The sequence below is a fragment of the Homarus americanus genome, unplaced genomic scaffold, assembly GCF_018991925.1.
Source record: "Homarus americanus isolate GMGI-L3 unplaced genomic scaffold, GMGI_Hamer_2.0 scaffold32583, whole genome shotgun sequence".
Taxonomy (NCBI): Eukaryota; Metazoa; Arthropoda; class Malacostraca; order Decapoda; family Nephropidae; genus Homarus; species Homarus americanus.
Genome location: NW_024713129.1, coordinates 10,938,021 through 10,948,336, shown reverse-complemented (window position 1 = coordinate 10,948,336; position 10,316 = coordinate 10,938,021). Strand labels below are relative to the sequence as shown.

At 41.1% G+C, this 10,316-nt stretch overlaps 1 protein-coding gene across 2 annotated transcripts in view; it reads right to left on the bottom strand.

Moving 5' to 3' along the window:
• LOC121867003 overlaps nt 1-7,371 on the bottom strand; it is a 104,894-nt gene extending 97,523 nt beyond the window's left edge. For both annotated transcript variants that reach the window (XR_006089074.1, XM_042366759.1), the window contains exon 1: nt 7,034-7,371. The gene's annotated coding sequence lies outside the window, so the exon portion shown is untranslated. The remainder of the gene's footprint in view (nt 1-7,033) is intronic.
• Between the last annotated feature and the right edge of the window lie 2,945 nt (nt 7,372-10,316).

The following is a 10,316-nucleotide window of genomic DNA, read 5'->3' as shown; positions in this document are numbered from 1 at the left end:
ACACAACACACACACACCTCTACCACAACACAACACACACGCCTCTACCACAACACAACACACACACACCTCTACCACAACACAACACACACGCCTCTACCACAACACAACACACACACACCTCTACCACAACACAACACACACACACCTCTACTACAACACAACACACACACACACACCTCTACCACAACACAACACACACCTCTACAGCAACACTACAGAGACCACAACACCTGTTATAATTAGGAGTAAATATATCTTGTCCTCACTGGATCACTACTGCTTCCATCGTTGAAATCACTAGACAATCGGACCGCTAGTGATTGGTCAAATGGGCCCCTGGTCTTAATAGGTCCCAAATCCTAAACGGTGTTAACCCTAATGGCTAGATTAATGTAGGGTAGGATAGTTATGGTTGGGTTAGGTTGGGTTAGGTGAGTGTGAACTAACCGAGACTCCCATATTTACGCCGACCTTCACCACATCTGCAGCCTCCCACCCAGAGCAACCTCATCTCCCTTCTTCACCTCTCCCCTTACAGTTAGTTACCTGGGGATGCTCTACACCTGATGGTTTCAAGTCCACACACACACACACACACGACAGCCGGGCAGTCAGTACCGTATGATGACGTGATAAACACAGCAAGATGATATAATGTGACGCCTCGGTGTTGGGTGATGATGAGTGATATCACGAGAGGGGCGGCGAGAGAGAGAAGAAGGGAGAGAGAGTGAGAGCGAGGGATGGAAGGGAGAGAGAAAGGCTTCAACTACAGGGCCTGAAAAATAAAGAGAGAATTCTGCATACTATCTAAAGAGAGAATTCTAGAAACAATGAGAGAAGAAACGAGAGAACAGAGAGAGAAATAGAAAGGGAAAGAGAGAGACAGAACCCATCCCTTCACATCCACATTACGCGTCACTGATGAAATATACTCTACTTTTTTCCTACCGGGCAAAAAAAAGTGAGAAAAACAACACGACACATAACTGGCCATAACTCCCACAATTATCAAGAAAATTCCACGAAATTTACCCAACATCATTATCATATATACATAGATAATCCCAACAAATTTCACTCCCCTGTAACTAATAGTTTTAGCGTGACAGGTGTTTAAAGATGTGTCAAACGATGAGCTGAAAATGCCATACCAAGATGCATGGACTGGACTGTACTGTTGATGATGATAGTGATAACTACAGTAGAAGGCAGAAGAAGGTGAGAAAGATGATGAATTTAATGATGAAGGAATATAATGTCGACGATGATTAGACAGTGATACGGTAAAGAACATTCCTGAAGCAAAAGAGACAAACAAGTGTAACAAAAAAAGATATAAAATAAGAGACGAAATATGAATCACCAGCGGAGAGATAGAATGAGACACTAGACCACAACAATGAGATGAGAGAACGTGAATAAGAGACACAGAGAGAGATGCCAGATATGACACAACAACATTGGTTTAGCCTGAGAGACACACCTATGAAATGAGACATGGAACGAGAGATTACGGTGGCGGTGGTAAGAGACATGATAATGGTGATGAGAACAATGCCATGGAAGAGACAAAATACATAGCAGGGGAAGAGATATAGTGAGAGAGACTGTACAGATAAACACACAAACACACACACACACACCGATGCAATCACAAACACACACACACACACGATGCAATCACAAACACACACACACACCGATGCAATCACAAACACACACGCACACACCGATGCAATCACAAACACACACGCACTAATAAACATAAACATACGCACATACTTATATTCAATAACAAACACACATACAAGAAGGGAGAACATTACTACCTGTCCATAACTAAGAACATCACTACAGTAACACTACACCTCAAACCTGGCAGAGTACACTAGAATTAGAGAGAGAGAGAGAGAGAGAGAGAGAGAGAGAGAGAGAGAGATATCTTAGTCGTCTCTCATTTTTCATCAATAGGTAATTAGATACTTTGAGAGATATTTCGTGTGTGTGTGTGTGTATCACGGCTACGACAAACTTCTGAATTTCAACATATACCTGTATACAAAAATTCAGGTTAGTCGGAGACGTAATAATAATAATAATAATAATAATAATAATAATAATAATAATAATTACATGGGTTGCATACCTACATATTTTACTTATATGATGAATCAGGGTGAAGTTGCGTGACGATTTTACGAATAAATGTTTATAACTTGTTTGGCTAACTTGTATACACACTAGGCGCCATGTATGTTGCTAATTCAATATTGTACGTGTGTATTGAACTACGTCATATATCCTAGATAGTACACACACTAAGTCATTCACACACACGCACATACACGCACTAACGGACACACACACTTTGCTGTCTCTCAGAATCGAGTATGACGATCATCCAGCTATGATACAATGATATGAGTTATTAGGGATGTCACCTAGGTTGGTGAGTTTTGAGGTGACTAAAGAGGCCGATACGGGACCGGCAGGGTCGTCCACAGATGTTGCACATGTGGAGGGCTACATCTAGTGCGGGAGGGCGGCGGCAGCGTCTTTTCGGCGTTAGTGCTTGTCTGCCTCGGTTTGCAGTCGGGCTAACTCGAAAGTATTGACACACACACACACACACACGAACGGACACACATACACACGCAAAGATATCAAATATCTGACAGGGTAATTATTACATGTTATTATAGATTGGGAGACTTGTTTCGGAAGCCCCCCCCCCCCGCCAGGGTGTGGACGTGGGTGTCAACTGGTTCAGAACGTGGGACCAGCGGCGGCCAGTCAGCCTGCGGTCACACAACGGTCTTCCATATGCCATCCCCCAACACACCGCATGCGGCCACTATCCCTCCCCCTCCCTCCTGCCATCGTTCTACCGCACCCGGTGACCACTGCCTTCCTCGTGACGACCAGACTGGTGTGAGCTGAGCACACAACAACCCTCAAGCAGTGTTCTGTGCTCAAGACAAACCAAAATTCAATCAACATATTAAACAAAAGATTAAAATATACGCCATTGTAAAAATTAATAACCAATAATTCACACTCACGGTGGTGTCTGACAATTCGGGCTGACGTCATGCGTAATTTAATCAGTAAAATAAATAATACGTAATTTCAGATTCCAATTCTCCTCAGTGAATCGTAAGGCCCTCTCCCCCCAACACACATCTCCGCCTGGTGACCCTAATGGCGTCCAAACTGTACTCTTCTGTAATAATCAGACGCGTTCACCCAAGAATTTACGACGAATCCGGATTTTTGAAACGTTCGTGCGATAATAGCTTTCTTAAGGACTATTGACAGCTAATAAACATTTTTAATAGCTGATGGACTAGTCATAACATTATAACAACAACAACAACAACAACTATGAACTATACATGCTTACTGACAGCCATAAAGAACATAACATAAGAACATAAGAAAGTGGGATACTGCAGGAGGCCGACTGGCCCATACAGGGCAGATCCCTTTCACACCCATCCCAGCACTTCCATGTGCCTATCCAACTTCGTCTTGAAGCTCCCTAGCGTCCCCGATCCTACTATAGCACTCGGTAGCCTATTCACATATCCACAACTCTATTACCAAACCAGTGCTTGCCTATATCCTTTCTGAATCGGAATTTATCTAATTTAAAGCCATTTGTTCTAGTTATTTCGTTATTACTGAGCTTCAGAACATCTTCCATTTTACCCTTGTTAATCCCACTTTGTACACCTCTATCATATCTCCCCTAACTCTACGCCTCTCTAATGAATGTAAGCCTAAGCTTTTCAGTCTTTCTTCATATGGAAGGTTTCTAATATTATGGATCATTTTTGTCATTCTTTTTGTACTCTCCAAAGAATCTATGTCCATTCTATAATAAGGACACCAGAACTGAACCGCATAATCCATGTGTGGCCTCACTAATGCTAGGTAAAGTTTCAAGATAACGTCAGCAGTTCTTACTCACAGACCTAGATATGAACCCAAGAATCCTGTTTGCCTTGTTGCGAACGCTAATACATTGTTTTCTAGGTTTCAAGTCGTTGCTAACAAATACACCTAGATCTTTTTCACAAACTGAGTTTTCTATTTCCGTGTTACCTAGTTTATACTTAACGTTTGTATTCGTCTTCCTATCTGTAGTACCTTGCATTTATCAGTATTAAAATTCATTTGCCAGTCTACTGACCACTCATGTAAGGTATCTAGATCTCTTTGAAGGTGTTCAAAGTCACTGTCTGAATTTATCACTCTCCCCATTTTGGTATCATCTGCAAATTTACTAATCCTACTAGTTATGCCTAAATCAAGATCATTAATGAATATAACAAACAGCAGAGGGCCTAATACAGATCCCTGGGGAACTCCGCTTTTGACCGCACCCCAGTCTGACTTTAATCCATTTATGCTGACTCCTTGTTTCCTACCAGTTAACCATGACTTAATCCATTTTAATACTGATCCACCTATTCCATGTGCTTCTACCTTCCTTATCAATCTCTCATGAGGGACTCTATCGAATGCTTTACTGAAATCTAAATAAATTATATCATATGACTTATCATTATCTACACTGACAGCCAAAAACTACACATGCTACACTGACAGCCATAAACTATACATACTACACTGACAGCCATAAACTATACACGCTACACTGACAGCCATAAACTATACATGCTACACTGACAGCCATAAACTATACACGCTACACTGACAGCCATAAACTATACATGCTACACTGACAGCCATAAACTATACACGCTACACTGACAGCCATAAACTATACATGCTACACTGACAGTTACCAGGTATTAGCAACAACATAAACTGACAGCTGTTGCTATAAAGAGACAGGTATCAGCTATTAACTCCATTAGCTGACAGTCTTACGCTATAAACACAATATATTGACAGATATAACACGTACATTTCATCAACTGACAGATACGAGTTATTAAGGGTTCTGTATTGGTTATCAGATTATATTTACAGCTATACTTATATACTGACAGCTATAGGTTATATATTTGCTACATTAAAAGCTATACGCTACATTAAGTATTTACATTAACAGCTATAGGCCTATGCTATGTACTAATTTCTATATGCAATTTATGTGATATTTTGACGGCTATAAGCTATAAGGATTATATATTGATAAGCTTTAAGCGTAATGTATCGACAGCTATATTACACTTAGATGAGAGAATGAAGACAGGCCAAGCTTTCAACACAGCTTGACTTCTAACATAGCTTTCATAATAGCATGTCTCCTAACATAGCTTTCATCTCACCTCTTCCAACATAGCTTTTATCACAGATTGCCTTCTAACAAAGCTTTCAACACATCTTGTCTTCCAACATAGCTTTCAACACATCTTGTCTTCTAATATAGCTTTCAACACAACTGCTTTCCTATCGTAGCTTTCACCACAGGTTGTCTCATAACATTGCTTGTCATCTAACATAGCTTTCATCCCACCTTGTCTCCTAACATAGCTTTCATCACAGCTTGTCTTCTAACATAGCTTTCAACCCACCTTGTCTCCTTACATAGCTTTCATCCCACCTTGTCTCCTAACATAGCTTTCATCCCACCTTGTCTCCTAACATAGCTTTCATCCCACCTTGTCTCCTAACATAGCTTTCAACCCACCTTGTCTCCTAACATAGCTTTCATCCCACCTTGTCTCCTAACATAGCTTTCATCCCACCTTGTCTCCTAACATAGCTTTCATCCCACCTTGTCTCCTAACATAGCTTTCATCCCACCTTGTCTCCTAACATAGCTTTCATCCCATCTTGTCTCCTAACATAGCTTTCATCCCATCTTGTCTCCTAACATAGCTTTCGTCCCAGCTTGTCTCCTAACATAGCTTTCATCCCACCTTGTCTCCTAACATAGCTTTCATCATAGCTTGTCTCCTAACATTGCTCAGGTACAATCAATTACAGGATACAAATTGATGGTAGACTTGACTAAATTCTCCTGTCATGTTAAAGTAGACATGACGGTAGATGACGGTACATGACGGTAGATGACGGTAGATTGATTCGTGATTAGCTAAGGGTGTTAGGGATTATGGAAAAGACTTGCTAGTAGAAAAGTAGAACTGATTAGTAGATTATAAGTTATTCGTTATTGTCCATTAGTAGATTGTGGTAGATTAATATAAAGGTAGATATTTCTTGTAACTTACTTAGGTAGATGAAGGTAGATTAATTAAAGGGGGGGGATTAAATATATCGAGAGAGTAGATATCAGTGGGTGCCTTAGTAAGTTACGGTAGATTTCCGAGTAGATGGTGGTAGTTGTAGCGGGGAGTTACGGTACACTGTGGAGGGGGAGGGGGGAAGGGAGGGGGAGGAAGGGAGAAGGGAGGGAGGGAGAAGGGAGGGAGGGGGAGAATGGAGGGAGAAGATAGAGGGCCAAACACACAGTCTGTCTAAGTCGTCATCTGTCCTTAATATATACTGTCTGTCTGTCTATCTGTCTGTCTGAATTGATAGGTTTAGACCACATAGTTTTGGTGTTTAGGATGAATATTTTAGTTAGGTTAGGTTAGGTTTGGTTAATTTAGGATACGTTTAACTTAAGTGTTCAGTTAGACGGTGTAGTTTCTATGGTTAGGTTAGGTTAGGTTAGGTTTAAAGGTAGGTTAGGATACGTTTAAGCCTTAGGTTGTTATTTTAAGTTTTAAGGCAAGGTTTAGGTCTTAGGTTTTAGGTTAAGGTAGGTTAATGTTAGTTTTTAAGTTAAGCTAGGTTAGGTTTTAGGTTAAGCTAGATTTGGCTAGGTTTTACGTTCAGCTAGATTAGCTTAGGTTAGGTCTTAGGTTAAAGTAAGTTAATAGTTTTTAGGTTAAGCTAAGTTAGTTTTTAGCATCCTGGGTATATATACTATATATACAAGTCCAGGAGGGTCAAACACTGGTGAGGCTGCCCTGTAATGTAAGGTCAAGGCATTACTGTCACACTAGGTCAACCACCTCCCTGGTGAAGATGAGTAACAACTTACCTTGAATAAAAAGATGGGGCCCCGGGAACTGGTTTAATAGAGAGACTTCAACGCTGCACAACGACTCAATCCACTTGAAATCATTCGCTAAATAAATCCTTCACAAAACTGTAACACAAAACCTCTACTACTTGCAGAAGCATAAAAAAATAACACAACTTTCCTCACAATGGATTAACCATGACTGCAGTTTATGATAAGTTATTCAGTACGGATCCCCGAGGTTCGTAAAGATAAAGTTTGCTTGGGTCAAAGAGATAACTGGGAGGAGACTCGGCACACACCCTTTCTCTATCACGACTGGGGCCACACTGACTCGTCGGCTGCCTTACTTGCCTATCCCCCCGCCCCACACCGGCGACCCCTGGCCACCACAACACCGCTGCCGACTCACGAGAACACAAACCATTTTTCCAAACTCATCTTCCCCTCCCCCCTCCCTCCCTCCACTCAATCCTCCGCCTCCCTCATGCATGAAATAACACCCCTCGTCATAGTCAACACCAGCACACGATCGACAGGTCTGATTTGATTACAAGGAGGTGTAGGAGCCCGTGGGACCGACATGTGTGGGTAAGTAGGGTAAGCTGGCTGGCAGGCAGACGCGCAGGGAATCCGACACTTCCTTTACCGCGTTCGTCTGGTGGGCGTGGTTGCCGGGTTGAGGCTGTTTCGCCTGGCGTTTACTTCGTCTGGCGATGAGGTAGAAAAATATTCGTTGCTGCCGGGGTAAAGCTGATTCGTTTGACGTTTAATTCCTCAGGTGTTTAATTCATGAAGTGTAATAGCCTAATAGGCGTGGTAGGCAGGTTAAAGGTAGTTAGCCACTTGTCATTGTTTTCTGTACTTTATTTCTCAAAAAGTTTTGGCTAATTAACTCACACTTCAGGTACCTTTATTTACCTGAACAGTCACTTCTTTCTTAATGCATCGTGTGTGTGTGTGTGTGTGTGTGTGTGTGTATGTGTGCATGTAAGTGTATCTATCTGACTCCTGTCTGTCTGTCTGTCTTCTTGTTTATCAATCTATTTGTCTGTTGCATACCACCAAATCACTAATCCACCTTAGCTAATCAGAGCAGCAGAATGACATGTTTACAATCATTTCTTCCCCCTCCCTCCTCACCACCTCCTCACCCCCTCCCTCACCACCCCTCCCTCACCCTCCCCCTCCCTCACCACCTTCTAATCGGGTCAGTAATCTGGTGTTATGAGGATCAGCAGGTGGACAGCCCCGTTAGCTTCCCGATAATGGACTTCTCTCTCTCTCTCTCAATTTTAATTACTTACGAGTGATCGGATCATTCCAGTAAGGGGCCGCCAGTGTAATGTTATGGTAGGTGTGTGGGTCCGTGTCTAGCTGTGGGGTAATTCAAGAACGGGATGAGTTACAGTATTCAAAGTTAGTCTAGTTATGCAGTGTGATTTCCCCTAATGCTGTGGGTAGATTTAAAGGTCAAAAGGTCAAAGTTCAAGGTCATTCTTCTTCTTCTTCTTCTTCTTCTTCTTCTTCTTATTATTATTATTATTATTATTATTATTATTATTATTATTATTATTATTATTATTATTATTATCAAGTAACTCTCGCTCGCTAATTATTTTACAAACACACCATTTTAACTATAAACCAATTCTATAAGTTTTTCACCAGTAATATAATATAGAAAACGGGATATAGTAGCATCATATAATACTGGACGACAATATCACATTAGAGATTTATTCAATTGAGCTAAAAATACCTTATTTATGTGTTATTTGAGGAATATGTCAACTAATTTTGTGTTTATTTATATATTTATCCACAATTCGTGTCCTCTGTGGTAAAAACAATTGTCGAGTCATCCAGGTTTATGATTGGTGAGACGAGAGTTAGTGCGACAACAATTAAGCCAATCAGGGAGACGTGTTCAGAATACGACCTTTGGATTCTCTCTACTACTCACTCATACACGACACCACCACACAGACACACGTACACATGACACATCTCACAGACACACGTACACACATGACACACCACACAGACACACGTACACACATGACACACCTCACAGACACACGTACACACATGACACACCACACAGACACACGTACACACATGACACACCTCACAGACACACATACACACATGACACACCACACAGACACACGTACACATGACACATCTCACATACATACATGACACATCTTACAGACGCACACATGACACATCTCACATACACTGTTAAATGCTCGCACGACAAATAATCCTCGTAAGTGAAAATAAAATAAAAATACTTTTGACGTAAAACAAAAATTATTAAACAAAATCAGAATAACATTTGGAGATTTAACCTTAACTAGATAAGTACAGTTAACACAAAAGAAAATTAACTTACGTAATTTTTGTAAACAATTTGTATATTAATATTGTCTTTTAAAGGATGTTAAATATATGTATCTAGTTCAAGACATAGGTACAAACATATGGTTCCAATAACGACTCAAATCATGTCCCAATTGCCTCGTTGATCTTAACTACCCCACAGAGTAGCTCATTACCTGAATTACACTTAACTATCGGTCAACCATCTTAACTACTAGTGATTAAAGCGATTGTAGTTTTAGGTTTAGCCATTAAGGGTCATTATTAATTATGTTAATGTACTATAGTCGTTATAATGACCCAATTCGATGGTTAATTACTATTTTGGGGACGAGTTTGCTATAAGTGGTAATAAAACACACACACACACACACACACACACACACACACACACACACACACACACACACACACACACACACACACACAAACTGAAAACTTTACGACAAAACTGAAAACTTTACGACAAAATCGACCAATTGTCCAAGACACAAGACCCCTGCTACCTGCCATTTAACAACTATTGCTTGTCTGCCTGCAAAAAGGAGCGGAAGATATTTGCTTGAATTAATGGTGCTCGAGAATGGTGATTGCAGGAAGTACAAATGGGTAGCTATACCATATATAATAGAGATGGACCCATTAGTTGGGAGTGAGTGGAGGTGGTGGGGGGGTGGGGTGGTGGGTGGGGTTGGATGAGGATCTGTGGGGGTGTGTGGTTGGAGGGAGAGGGGAGGGAGAGGGGAGGGGAGGGGGAGGAGGGGGGAGAGGGGGAGGTTTCAGTGTTCATAAAATTCCAGTTCTAATCGGTTCAAGTCTTAGTAGGTTTCAAATTCTATTAGGCTCCAGTTCTATAAGCCCCTGTCCTAATAGATCCCCAGTCCCGATAAGTTCCAGTCGTAATAGGTCCTTT